Genomic DNA, 14,818 nt, shown 5'->3' on the forward strand with positions numbered 1-14,818 from the left:
AGTGAAGTGCGGGAGTTGCGGCAGCCATTCCAAAGTCATGCATGCGCAGTGCAATTGCGCACGCGGCCCCAATGTTACTGCAGCCTCCACGGGACTACAACTCCCATGAGGCCTAGGGAGGAAAGCCCCAGGTGACCCAGAACAGCCAATAGGGCTCAAGGATTCTCAGCAGTTGCTTTTAGATACAGTTGGCAGTTGGCAGTTAGCAGTTGGAGCAGGGAGCTAGTGAGTGAGGGTGCAGGGGAGCAGTAGCCCCTTGCACTAGGCCAGATAACCCCCAAACGCCCCAGATAACGATTACCCTTGCCCCAGTTTGTTGGTTGCTTCAGGTACAGGCCTTAGAGAAGGAGATCTGCCCCTTTAGCTATTTGGTTAAGTAAAGATACACACTGTGGCGCGCAGCCTGATTTCTGGGTCTGGGCTCAGACCCTTCTATATATACAGACTATCTTACCAGAGACTATATTACACAAATATTTGGAATCAGTAAGTAATTTATTATTCCTATATGAGATATCATTGGATAATATTTCACTGGTTTTTTTTTCTTGCCTTCCTCTGGATCAATATACTGTAAGTAGGGATATAGGCAGAAGTGGGATAAAAAAAAAGTTAACAACCGTTTCTTACCTGGGCACCGGACGGCATCTAACCACATCTCCCAGCATCTATTTCCCTTCTCAAAATGGCCACGCGGCTTCACATGGCACCGTGTTGCCATGACAATGCGACACTGTGTAACATCGTCACTGCCATAGCAACAGACGTCACGTGATGCAGTTACGTCATTTCGCATTCCCGTTAGGATGGCAACGCGGCCGCAGATGAAGCCACGTGGCCATATTGAGAGGATTTGCAGGGAAATAGATGCCGGGATATGCTGTCAGACACCGCCCAGTGTCCGCCACCCGGACAGGTGAATGAAGGTAAGAGAATTAAGCAAATTAAGCACTGATTTGGCAAACTTGTGAAATTTTAGTAACAGGTTCGCACGCACCAGTACGAACCGGCAGAATCCCACCACTGGATATAAAATATAGTATCTGTCATCTACATTTGACATAGGTTTGAACTTAATGGACATATGTCTTTTTTCAACCTCATCTACTATGTAGCCATTTAAGTGACTGAGATGCTAGAAATACACCCCTGTGAACACACAGAAACATTAGAAAAAAAGTCCGCCAGATGCAATGCTGCCCGCAGCTGCCTTGTTGCTAGGCAACACAACCCACACCATAATGTAGAAACACAATGCGGGAAATAGCAGAGGCAGTGAACTTTTACCATATTTGTATACAGTAGATAACAGCAGTAAATCAAATGTAGATGTAAAAGGAAGGCATAGTTTTTCAAATTAATAGTATGTCCAAATGTATACAAAACATATATGGGCCGTCCAAGCGTTAGCAGGTCAGTGGTAGTGTATCGAGTCAGGGAATGTACAGTAAGACTCATAAATATTGGTGGGATGAGGATACATTTACACAGAACAGAGCAAGAGTCTAAACTATGTACGAGTAGAGCTGAATAATCTTTACGATGGGATTGTGTATATTCTGCAACAAGTCATGTTCAATAAACAACACATACTGAATCACTGTCAAATTCAATAAATAATATGTACTGAAATATTGTAGTCTTAATCTTATTACTGAGGTCCGGACTGTACTGCTTACGCACACGTAAATAAAAACAAAGTAGTGTTTAGAATGAGCAGAATACACATATCCAAGTGAGAAGTGCCACGTCACACACCTCGCACTTTGAAAAACATTTAAAGTATGTAAAGTCAATGTACTGAGTTGCTAACAATTAGTTGTTAGCAAGCACTTACTGTACAAGTGTGTAAGTCATGCGTGTATAAAGTTGTATTACTAGACATTTTTACCCCCCACGTGGGGTCAAAGTTCCAGCATACAAAGCATACAATGAAAAAATAAACTGTGAAATAATTTTTTTATGGTTGGGCATTGGCCCTTTTGGGGGTATTGGTTCTGGTAGGCCCATTGCCCTGATGATGGTAGCCATCTTCTAGGATGGAGTAAATCCAAGTATTTTTTCAGGCATCCATTGAGTGCCATTGTGGCTACCTACAATGGCACCTCATTGAGTGAGCCAGGGAGCACCACTGACACTCAATTAGTTAATTAGAAGCTTTTAAATGTTTGATTTAGTGTGTGCGTGTGTGTAATATTAATTTTTCATTTTATTGTTTATAGTGTAAGTGTAGATTGTGTTTATGTTGGCCATTAGTCATATTAGCCACCTCTGGCTAGTAAGGCTAATGGCCAGTACAGTAGAGGGGGCTAGCTTTGTTGAGTGCTGAGTGGGGGTAGAGGGTGTGTTATGATGGTTTGTGTCCCAGGGAGGTTAGGCCACCCCAGGTAATAAGGGGGGGGTGGAGAGGGGTTGGCCACCGATTAGATCTTGGTTGAATTTTTGGGCCCAATTCAAATGATTAGACAATATAAGAAGTCAAAGTGGGTATCCTCAGAACCCTGGTCAAGGTCCTAATATTTTGTGAAACCTAGCGTTTGCTGTTATTTCTTGTGTTAACTTTAACGACCTACTGAGATATGCGTTGTGGTTCTCCACAGGGCTGGTCTAACCCCTAGAAAAACTAGATAGCTGCCAAAAGCAGCAACATTTCAGGGGTTGCACTTTTTTGCCTCCTAGTTTGCCTAGTGCCTAAAGATGCATGAGGATGATGGTTGCAGCGGCAGCAGCAAAGCAGGAGGGTGGCAGCAGCGCATTTGAAGAGGGCGGTGGCGGAAGAAGATGGGGCAGAGCCTGCTCCAGCGGTCTGACCCAGAAGTTAGTGAAGACTTCCGGTATCTGCCGCCCGCAATGATGGACCTCCCCCGCTCCACTGCACTCCACAACCAGGTAGGGACTGAGAGAGGATAGGGGAGAGAGAATGAGGGGAGAAGGAGAGAGTGAGACAAGTAGAGAAGGAAAACGAGAGAGGGGGTCAGAGAGAGAATGAGAGAGGGGGAGTGAGAATGAGAGAGGGGGAATGAGAATGAGAGAGGGTGAGGGAGAGAGAGAATGAGAGGGGGTTAGGGGTGAGGGAGAGAGAAAATAGGGATGGGTGTGGAAGAGAAAATGTGGGAAGAAATGAGCAAGAGAGAGAATGGGAAAGAGGGAATAGGAGAGGATGGGGAGAGAGAGAGAGAGAGAGAGAGAGAGAGAGAGAGAGAAGGAAAGGGGAAGTGTAGGGAGGAGAGAGTGGGGGGGGAGTGTGTGGGGGAGAGAGGGGAGAATGTGTGTGGGGAGAGAGGGGAGAGTGTGTGAAGGAGAGAGGAGGGAGTGTATGTGAGGGAGAGAGGGGACTGTGTCTGGGCTACAGTATGTCCCACAGCATACAAAATATTCACAAATACAGTTACAGATTACAAGATTGTTTTGCTTTGGTTCTATACATTGGGGGAGTGGGTGAGGCAGTTGGTGGAACTTGATTATGTGTAGCAACGTACAATATATACACGTCACTCGTACATATTTGACATTTCACACAGGAACGCAGAAAGTTTAAAAATAAATACTAATAGGTATAAAATGTACATTTTTCCATTTACGTGGCATCATGGCAGATAGATTTTTTCCCCCAAAAAAAGTTTATTGGGGAGAGCGCAAGACTGAAGGTTTGCCTAGGCTGCCCTGGTTTCCACACCTCTCTTGCATATCATTAAACCGAGCAGTCGTTAAAGTTAATGGCAGGAATAAGACAGGCCTTAATGCATATTTTAAGAGCTTTTAAACCCTTCTTTAGATTTTAATGATGCATTAACGTCAGTTAGCACATCGTTAAGTACTGTAAATAACTGAGTTTTGTGGATCTGGACAATAGAGCTATGTATCAGAGAAATATTAGAGCAGAGAAATTGTGTTTTCAGGCATTGCTTCACATTTTTGGAGCACAGTTGCGTTAGTTTTGAGAGTTTAACAGGTTCTTATATTTGATGTAGATTGCTAGAAGACTCATAACATTTTTGCTACGATTGAAGGGAGAAAAAGTTAACTAAATAAGCGCATATTTTGATACATCTCATTATAATCTGTGTGTTATGCAACTCCTTCCTACCTACTCCTTTTGATACACAAATCACAATCTGAGATATATGGGGCAAAACGTGAAGCAATGTGCTTGATACATTGATGAATAATGGAAAGCAACATAAAAATGACACTATTAGCTTCAATCTTGCTCCAAACTTGCCTTGATATATAACCCCTATAGCCTTTGTGATTTCAATAAGCTTTTTATATTGTGTTCTGCTACACTTGACCTATTTCTGCTTATGCACAGACCTTTTCAAACCAGGACTCTCCAGGGCAAACTGGAATATTTAGTAGCAAAGCTGTGCGTTGATGGAACCTCTGACAGTGAAGGGAATAAGTAATTATCCGCATACCAGACATACATTGTTTAAAAGCCCATATTATATATCAAAAGGGTTCTGACACTAGCTTTGTCATATATGGAATTCCTCTCCATGGACAGCTTGCCTGTTTTGCTACTGGGGCTCTCTGGTCGCATGTCTGACAGCAGTAGAGGTCAGCCCATGGCAGAAGTTGCAGGAGAAGAGAGGGGGGAACAGCATGCTCCACATACTGACTGTCTCCTGCCCTGCGGTACGAACCTGTATAGTTGTGTCATTCACGTTATTGATTTAATAACTAGCAAAATACCCTTACCTATAGAATATTGTATACATTGAATTACCAAATATTTATTAATAAAGCATCAAAGAAAAATTATGAGTAAAAACTGAGGAAACAACAAGAACATTTTAACGCGTTTAAATATAGTGCTTTTAAATATTTAAACAAACATAAATGTCACCAGCCCTTCAAAGTAGAAGGGACGGGCGATGGCCTTCTTTGCCCTACCCAATTTTTATTGTCTAATGATGGACTGAATAAATAACTTTTATATGTTTCTACTTCGGAGTACTGTGAAATTTTTGCTCCTGTATATCCCTGGTCTCGAAGGTAACCTGGACCGCCCAACAACACCTGAGAACCAGCTAAATCAACAGATTCTATTTAAAGGTTTTGGACTCTGGAGTGCTCCTTCCAAAGTTTATCTTGTGTGTATGTACATGTAACGCTCCAATCGTCCGTCCACGGGAGATCTATGGTCTTATGGTGTTAGTGTGCTCACCTGATGGTATTCCAGGAGCCTAGGTCTCTGCATATAGGGAGCTTGGTGGAAGGATATCTTGATATGGTGCAGCGCCTCCACCTGTAGGGGCTCTGCCATAGTCAGGTGTTCACCCCCCCACAGGAACTCTTGTAGAAAAGGAATACTCTGGAGTGCCAGTAACAGTGCAACAGAGACTTTATTGAGAGCAGGGGTACAGGTAGCAATTAGTTCATATCCATGCCACTTATACACCCATCCTTAGGCCTTGGTACATCCACCCTTCTTCTGGGCAGATAAGCCTCCACAGCCTGGACTTGTAGTAGTGTCCAGGGGGAATAATCCATTCCCTGTGCAGGACTAGACTCAGGAGGAGCCAGATCCATCGCTAGAACAGTAGACCCATCAGGGACTAGATTCCTAGGGCCTCGGGGGCCAGCTTCCCAGGGAACCCCAGGCATCAGCTACCTAGAGACTCACAGACACCAGCTTCCCTAATTTGCATGGCAGTCCCATTTTTTACTAGGGATGTGACTAGGTCTTCTGTCCAATAAACTGGGCAGATCCCACTAGAGTAAACCCACTCCCTTTGCATGCGACTAACTGTTTTCAGGCACCTGCCTGAAAACTGCAACATGATAACTTTGGGGAAATACAACTCACATGCTAGGCCATGTGCTAAGGCAGCAGTGTGCAAACTCCCTGCGCCTGCACCCCCCCCTTCCTGCTCTGCACCTCCATTGCGCTCCCTCTGACTCCAAAGTTGCGTCACTTGACGTCACGTCTCCATGGGAACGGGCATCATTTGATGCCGCGTTGTCATAGAGACGCGTGACTGGAGCCGGGTAAGTAAGTTTACAGAGACCTCGCGCTCTTAGCCGGGGACCTCTGTAAACGCTGCACCCCCCAGAAAATTATCATGCCCCCCAGTTTGCGCACCGCTGTGCTAAGGGATTAACACTAGCACTGCCTGCTGATTTACAATACTAGGTCAGAGAATTAAAGTAGGGTGCTATAGTGTGTGTGAGAGTGTGAGTGAGAGTGTGAGTGAGTGTGTGAGTGTGAGTTTGTAATGGAAATATTACTGTATGTTCATTTGCATGTCTTAGACAGGTCTGCAACCCTGTCTTTCACCATTATCACACAGCACTTCCACTGCAGCAAGGGATTCTGGGAAATGACATGCAAATGAGCACACAGTGCCACCTTTTGTCTCAAGCTCATATTACACGAGCAACCCTTAAGCCAATGCATGCTGCTTTAAACACAGCTTTTAAGCATAGGCTGGGGTGAGATGCAAAGCCTGTAAACTCACTCACAGACATGTTTCAACCTTGATGGGTATCATGTGAGGTTGGTTGTGCTGGCTATGCTGGTTTGAGACTAAGAGCAGGTATTCACCACACTTATTAAGGTTATGGTGGGTAACAAAAGTGACAAAAACCCTCCACAGTAAATAATATAGCAAATGGAAATATTACTGTATGTTCATTTGCATGTCTTAGACAGGTCTGCAACCCTGTCTTTCACCATTATCACCCAGTACACAGCACTGTGAACATACAGTAATATTTCCATTTGCTATATGCTTTACTGTGGAGGATTTTTGTCACTTTTTTTTACCCACCATAACCTTAATAAGTGTGGTGATTACCTACTCTTAGTCTCAAACAAGCATAGCCAGCACAACCAACCTCACACTGATGATACCTATCAAGGTTGAAACATGTCTGTGAGTGGGTTTACTGGCTTTGCATCTCACCCCAGCCTATGCTTAAAAGCTGTGTTTAAAGCCGCATGCATTGGCTTAAGGGTTGCTCGTGTAATATGAGCTTGAGACAAAAGGTGGCACTGTGTGCTCATTTGCATGTAATTTCCCAGAATCCTTTGCTGCAGTGGACGTGCTGTGTGATAATGGTGAAAGACAGGGTTGCAGACCTGTCTAAGATATGCAAATGAACATACAGTAATATTTGCTATTTGCTTTACTGTGGAGGGTTTTTGTCACTTTTTTTACTCACCATAACACGAGTGTGTGTGTGTGTGTGTGTGTGTGTGTGTGTGTGTGTGTGTGTGTGTGTGTGTGTGTGTGTGTGTGTGTGTGTGTGTGTGTGTGTGTGTGTGTGTGTGTGTGTGTGTGTGTGTGTGTGTGTGTGTGTGTGTGTATATATATATATGTATATATATATATATATTCATATTCAGGTATGTCTCTTACAATTTGATCTGGGTTAGTAGCTATTGCCAGTTATGGTTTTGGGACCAAGAATTCTCAGGAAACACAAACCTGTATTTAAAACTGATTTGTCAAATTACAGTCCAGCAATCAGACTAGCTTGCAATAATCCTCTTCACAATTATTTTCTGCTTGCGAGAGCCTGAAGCTAAAGGTCCTGTGTACTGAAGAGTAGATAAAGCTGTTTTTTTTTTTTTTTACTATTTAGAGGAAGAGGCTACTGTATCAGGACATACTGACTGCAGATAATAATAGTGTTTCTTTTTAATTATGTAAATTGCTAAATTATCATTATTACTTTGCATGATCAAAGATACTAAAAAGAAGTGGCACATTGCCATCTAGAGGCATATCCCTGACAGTGTCCCAAACAGATAATCCTTTACAGAACATACAATCAAATACAGAGTTGACTATTCAATATATTTAAAAAAAAAAAAACCTGCAAAGTGGGATTTTTGTTCTTTTTAGGTACGTACGTGCAGTGGGGGTGCGGGCGTGGGAAAAGAAAATGTCCTTGTAGTAAAGAGATTTTTCTGGAGGAGAAGAAATGCAAAATTCCATAAATTTAGGCAACACATTTTTTATGATACAATTACTATGCTTATAAATAAACTCCAACTACCAGATATAACTGGATTGATGGGGTTAATTTCACATTTGTTTTTCACCTAGTCCAGAATCATGTAAAGAGCAATTTATCTTTACTATACGGCCCACCTAGACAAAGTGATTTAAATACAAAAACACAAATGTGTCAAATATCATCAGTTTACACCCACTCGGGGGTTAATCCTCAAATGGAATGTTTTATCATAAGGTTACCCCCATTTAACGTATTGCTAGTGATAGCGAATGTTCACAAAGGTAATAAGCGTTATGATGCCCTCATGTTAACCACTCAAATATCGGTTCGCTTTTAATGGACTTCTGGCTTGCTCATATGGCATTGAGCCGGTAACCTAAAATCGCATATCCACAAACCTCTATTAATGTTAGTGCATGGAAATGACGTTACGATAATTAGGTCACACCAAAACCTGCCGTTACTCACATCCAGACCATGATTATCATAGTGTTATTTCTGGGGATAGCCTACAAGCAAAAAGGGCAGGTTTTAAGTGGTACCCAAATGATTGGACTGAGTATAGGACATAACTCTTTCATTACATGTGTCATACAAAGATATACTGTATACAGATGTAGCTAGGCTTACTGTCCTTGTGGTCGAGAAGAAAAATGTGCAAACCCGCAGCCCCTCTTAGGCCACAAGGACAGCAAGGTTTGCGGCCCAGAAGGATTAATGCTCCGGTAGTCCATGCTTTGGAATGGGACCCTGGAATCATTCATTCTTCACTTGAATGGGAGAGAAATAGAGATACTCACCCTCCAGATGAGCTGTGCAGCAGTCTGCAGCCACCTGCAGTTATGTTCCCATCTCTCTACCTGGATCCATGTCTCTGCACCACTGGTAAGATGCAGGGCTGTCCTTTTGTCTCACTGGATCACGTAGATGCCCTTATATGGGGCTCTACACCATGAGAGAACAAAAAGAAGTGTACCAGCGCTCAAATTAGAATGGTGAATTAAATAAGTAGTAGAGTGGATAATGAATGCAGTAAGCAAAATAGATAATTAATACAATGCATTAACTAAAAGAAAAATGCAGCTCTAATAGGGATAATATTACAGTGTAGATCCCAAAAGGATCAGAAAAGGCTCCCTCATATGATAAGCACTCAATGTTAGTACACTATGGTGAGACTTACAATAGTCTATCGGTATCAATACCTTCAAATAGAACAAAAAGGTGTGGCCCTTCTCGACCGGGTAAGTTCAGGAAAAATAATAAAATTTTATTAGTTCATTATAGTTGATCAAGATTAAAAACACGTATAAAACATTCAAACATTAAAAAACCCCGTATTGAAGTGGTTAGGTGAATTGGCAGTAAATTGCTATATTAAGTTTCACCATGGGCGTCTAAATAGCGATTATCACTGTTAATGGACAAGCAGGTAAGTATGCTCCTTCAAACCTCAATGGCGGAAGGAGTATTTATCAGAGATGTAATCTCTATATATGTGCTGCTAAGTTGGCAAAAATACAGGTAACCTCTATCCAAGGGTGCAATGATATCTTTTCAAAAGTGTGTCTAGGGGCACTGTATAATATTTCCAAATGAATAACACAGTGGTAGATTCTAATGCCTCTTTATGGAGTGTGAACGATGAGATTGAAGCCCCCAACTGCGGGCAAAACCATTTGAGACGCTTCTTCAAGGGGAGGAGTGTTTGAAGAAGCGTGTCAGTCTACGCGAAACGATCGTCGGGACGTGGTGACGTCACGAGTGACGTCATCAGAAGTGACAGCGTCAGCGAACAGAGACAGCAGCTTTTGGGAAGACAGGCTTGTATTGATAGCAGGAGTACAGCGACTTATATGTGTGTGCTAAGTGGCGTCTCCCACAGCGGGGGCTTCCAGCATATAACGGAACACACAAGAGATATTTGAACCTGCAATATCGCTGTTTTAGTCTCCCTGAAACGGAGCTAATTATATTAATTACGGGATGAACACATCCTTAAGCTATCAATATTCCGACTGTGAAACCATTAGTTTTGGCAATACCCGCAAATAGGGACAAACATTGTTTTGTATACAGGCTTACACCAAATGAGCAAACCTTGTATTTGTGTGTGTCTAAGCGGTTTTGCCCACAGTGGGGGCTTTCATCATACAATCTATTGTTCACACGAGATACCAATATCCACCATATCTCTGTAGGAACAATAATGTATTATACATAGACTTGCATTTAACCATCATACCCTGCAAGTGTGTCTCAAATGGTTTTGCCCGCAGTTGGGGGCTTCAATCTCATCGTTCACACTCCATAAAGAGGCATTAGAATCTACCACTGTGTTATTCATTTGGAAATATTATACAGTGCCCCTAGACACACTTTTGAAAAGATATCATTGCACCCTTGGATAGAGGTTACCTGTATTTTTGCCAACTTAGCAGCACATATATAGAGATTACATCTCTGATAAATACTCCTTCCGCCATTGAGGTTTGAAGGAGCATACTTACCTGCTTGTCCATTAACAGTGATAATCGCTATTTAGACGCCCATGGTGAAACTTAATATAGCAATTTACTGCCAATTCACCTAACCACTTCAATACGGGGTTTTTTAATGTTTGAATGTTTTATACGTGTTTTTAATCTTGATCAACTATAATGAACTAATAAAATTTTATTATTTTTCCTGAACTTACCCGGTCGAGAAGGGCCACACCTTTTTGTTCTATTTGAAGGTATTGATACCGATAGACTATTGTAAGTCTCACCATAGTGTACTAACATTGAGTGCTTATCATATGAGGGAGCCTTTTCTGATCCTTTTGGGATCTACACTGTAATATATTCAATTTTTCCCTCAAAGCACCTGTTATATAGCGCATTTAAGCACCAAATATCATACACGGACGAGCGGTTTATTCACCTTTTCTAATAGGGATAAAACTAATCCATTTTTGTCTTGTTTAATTAAATTGTTTATATTCATATTTGCACTTGGTCATTTGCGCTCTTTTCTTTATACTGTATATATATAGTGATACAATCACTGTCTCTAAGTGCTAGAATAGGGCAGCTATGGGACTATACAAACTAATTTAGCAGGCTGAACTCCTGATTGCACATGGTGTTTTAAAAGTCAGGTAGTGACTACACACTGAAAGAGACTGCTGTTCCCAGAGAAGGGGGACATAGAAAAGTTCTCCCCAGCCGTGGAAGCTGGCACAGTCCCCTAGGCTTACTGGACTGTGGTTGCGGAGCCTGCTGGGACTGCCTGGGTTGTTAATCCCAGGAAGAGGAAGGACGGAAGCGAAACCGTGCTGAAGCAGGGATGTCCTGTCCTTAACATTGTGAATACAGAGGAGAGATTCTCTGAGCTCACGTGGGGCTGAGTTCTCCTAGGAAGGAAGGATGCAAGATCGTGCTGAAGCGGGGTCGTCTGCTCCATAACCTTGGAATAACGGATAAGAGAAACACTATATTGCTGTGTGCAGAGACTGTATATGTTTAGCTACAATAGTACCTGTTTTTGGGGTGTAACCAGTTTAGCTATCCATCCAGTGAGTAAGGGCTGAAGCTGCATGTGTAGTTAGTCTCCTCAGAGAAGTAGGCATTTCTTTTTTTATTTGTTTTGACTTAAAGGGACGGTGGGCCTATTAGTATATTATTTATCCTTGAAAGAAACCCAATATAGAGAAATACTATATTTCCTGCATTAATCTGGGACATACTGTAAGATCCTACGCTGTGACGGAGACATCAACAATATGTATATATATATATATATATATATATATATATATAAATATATATATATATATATATATATATATATATATATATATATAGTGCTCGACAAATAATGATAACCATTCGCCCGTTGCGAGTGGATTTAGGCCGCTGGCGAGCCGTGCTGCAGCTCTATGAATTCCCCTGCTCCTGCCAATTTTTTTTTTTTTTTTTTTTAATAAATAAATAATCTCCCTCCCTGATTGGGTTAACGCGGGGAAGAGCTCCTTCCCCTGATCTCCTCCCCCTCCTGATCTCCTCTCGTGAGTCAGGGGGAGCCCGGCCGGGTGCCTGTTCATTACATTTTTAAAAAAAAATGGCGGCGATTTCCTTGGTCCCGGCGTGCATGCACAGGGCAAGCAGGGTGTCCTGCCCTCTGTGCTGCCTGTGGGCCCTCTGTGCTGCCTGTGGGCCCGCTGCCTGCCCCCCCCAGCAACCCAGAATCCCCCGCACCCTCACCCCCCCCCCCACCGCTCCCCACGTGGGACGGAGGGGGAAGCCCAAAACAAGCGCCGCGCGCAATCTAGCCCCCTCCGCTCCCTCCCCCCTCCGCTCCCTACGTGGGACGGAGGGGGAAGCCCAAAGCAAGCCCCGCGCGCAACCCACGTGGGACGGAGGGGGAAGCCCAAAGCAAGCCCCGCGCGCAACCCACGTGGGACGGAGGGGGAAGCGCCAACCCAGCTTCCCCCGTGCGCACCTCCTGCGCATGATCTCCCCCTAATCACCTGCCCCCGATCCCCGCTTGGTGTTCGGGGAGCGTGCTTCGGGGGGGGGAGGGACCTGCTGCCGTGCGGAGGGGCCTGCTGCCTTAAGGAGGGGCCTGCTGCCTTAAGGAGGGGCCTGCTGCCGTGCGGAGGGGCCTGCTGCCTTAAGGAGGGGCCTGCTGCCGTGCGGAGGGGCCTGCTGCCTTAAGGAGGGGCCTGCTGCCGTGCGGAGGGGCCTGCTGCCTTAAGGAGGGGCCTGCTGCCGTGCGGAGGGGCCTGCTGCCGCGTGCGACCCGGTGAGTGTGTGTGTGAGTGACAGAGTGAGTGTCTGTGAGTGAGTGTGAGTGAGTGTCTGTGAGTGAGTGTGTCTGAGTGAGTGTGTCTGAGTGAGTGTGTCGTCTGAGTGAGTGTGTCTGTGAGTGAGGTATGTCTGTGTGTGTGCGCCTGTGTGTGTGCGTTCCTGTGTGTGTGTGTGTGTCTGTGTGTGTGTGTCGTGTGTGTGTGTGTGTGTGTGTGTGTGTGTGTCAGAGCGAGGTGTGTGTCTCTGAGTCGTTCTGAGTGAGTGTTCTGAGTGAGTGTGTCTCTGAGTGAGTGTGTCTCTGAGTGTGTCCTCTGCATGAGTGTCTCTGCGTGTGTGTGTCTGCGTGTGTGTGTGTGTGTGCCTGTGTGTGTGTGCCTGTGTGTGTGTGCCTGTGTGTGTGTGCCTGTGTGAGTGTGTGCCTGTGTTTGTCTGTGTGTGTGTGTCTGTTGTGTGTGGTGTGAGTGTGTGTCTCTGAGTGTTCTGAGTGAGTGTGTCTCTGAGTGAGTGTGTCTCTGAGTGATTGTGTCTCTGAGTGTGTCTCTGCATGAGTGTCTCTGCGTGTGTGTCTCTGCGTGAGTGTGTGTGGCCTGTCGTGCCTGTGTGTGTGTGCCTGTGTGTGTGTGTGTCTGTGTGTGTGTGTGTCAGAGTGAGTGTGTGTCTCTGAGTGTCTCTGAGTGAGTGTGTCTCTGAGTGAGTGTGTCTCTGAGTGAGTGTGTCTCTGAGTGAGTGTGTCTCTGCGTGTGTGTCTCTGCGTGTGTGTCTCTGCAGTGTGTGTCTCTGCGTGTGTGTGTCTGAGTGTGCCGTGGTGTTGCCTGAAGTGAGTGTGTGTCTGCGGCTGAGTGTCTCTGCGTGAGTGTGTCTCTGCGGGTGGGACTTGGTGGTCTCTGCGTGAGTGGTGTCTCTGCATGAGAGTGTGTCTGCTGTCGTGTGTCGTGTGAGTGTGTGGTGTCTGTGAGTGTCACCCTCTCCCTGTGTCGCCCTCGCCTTCTCCGTGGCGCCCTCGCCTTCTCCCTGTGTCGCCCGGGGTCGCCCTCGCATTCTCGCCCTCGCACTCTCTCTGTCTTTGTCTCACATTCTCTCTCTCTGTCTCTCTTTTTCTGTGTGTCTCTCTTTTTCTGTGTGTCGTTCGTTTCTGTGTGTCTCTCTTTTCTGTGTGTCTCTCTTTTTCTGTGTGTCTCTCTTTTTCTGTGGTGTCTCTCGTTTTCTATGTCTCTCTCTCTCTGGCTCTCTGGCCGAGTCCATTAGAAGGACAGGCCCGCGCTGAGCCGTGCGGACGCTCCGTGCTGAGCCCCTGCATCCTCAATGAGATGCCTTGAGAGGGGTGCCTCACGGCGAGCGTCCGCATGGCGTGCTGAGGCGCTGGATTTTTTCAGCCGACAGCAAAACTGTTTTTCAGAGCACTGTCGGCTGAAAACATCCAATCAGCGCGGAGGCAGCCATCTCCCGATCGCGCCCGCTGGCTCGCCTGCAAGGGCATCGAAATCGCGCAGATTTCAGCAGGGCGAGCCTCAGCGTCAGCGCGAGTTCCGAACTGCTCACCCCTCTATGGCCCCAGCCTTAGTCTCGCTCCTCACCGTCCTCTCTGTCCTCTCTTTATCCGTCGTCTCTGTCTCTCTCTATCCATCTCTCTGCTCTCTCTCTATCCGTCTCTGTCTCTCTATCTGGTCTCTCTATCTGTCCTCTCTATCTGTCTCTCTATCTGTCCTCTCTCTCTGTCTCCTCTCTCCCACCCTCTCTTTCTCTTTTCTCTCTCCCTCCCGCTCTCTCTCTCTTCTCCACCCTCTCTCTCTCTCTCCACCCTCTCTCTTCTCTCTCTCTCTCCACCCCTCTCTCTCTCTCTCTCCCCACCCTCTCTCTCTCTCTCCCACCCTCTCTCGCTCCTCTCTCTCTCTCTCTCCCTACTCTCTCTCTCTCTCTCTCTCTCTTCTCCCAGCCCTCTCTCCCCTCTCTCCCTCCTCTCTCCACCCTCTCTCTCTCTCTATCTCCCACCGCTCTCTCTCTCTCTCTCTCCCACCCTCTCTCTCGTTCCCCACCCTCTCTCTCCGCCCCACTCT

The 14,818-nt window shown here is 45.3% G+C and overlaps 1 long non-coding RNA gene across 2 annotated transcripts in view; it reads left to right on the forward strand.

Annotated features, from left to right (window-relative positions):
* Positions 1-218: 218 nt before the first annotated feature.
* The window catches only part of LOC142491979 (uncharacterized), a 133,012-nt gene continuing 118,412 nt past the window's right edge, over positions 219-14,818 (forward strand). For both annotated transcript variants that reach the window (XR_012800628.1, XR_012800629.1), the window contains exons 1-2: positions 219-486; positions 2,680-2,889. This is a non-coding gene — a long non-coding RNA (uncharacterized LOC142491979). The remainder of the gene's footprint in view (positions 487-2,679; positions 2,890-14,818) is intronic.

The sequence above is a fragment of the Ascaphus truei genome, chromosome 4, assembly GCF_040206685.1.
Source record: "Ascaphus truei isolate aAscTru1 chromosome 4, aAscTru1.hap1, whole genome shotgun sequence".
Taxonomy (NCBI): Eukaryota; Metazoa; Chordata; class Amphibia; order Anura; family Ascaphidae; genus Ascaphus; species Ascaphus truei.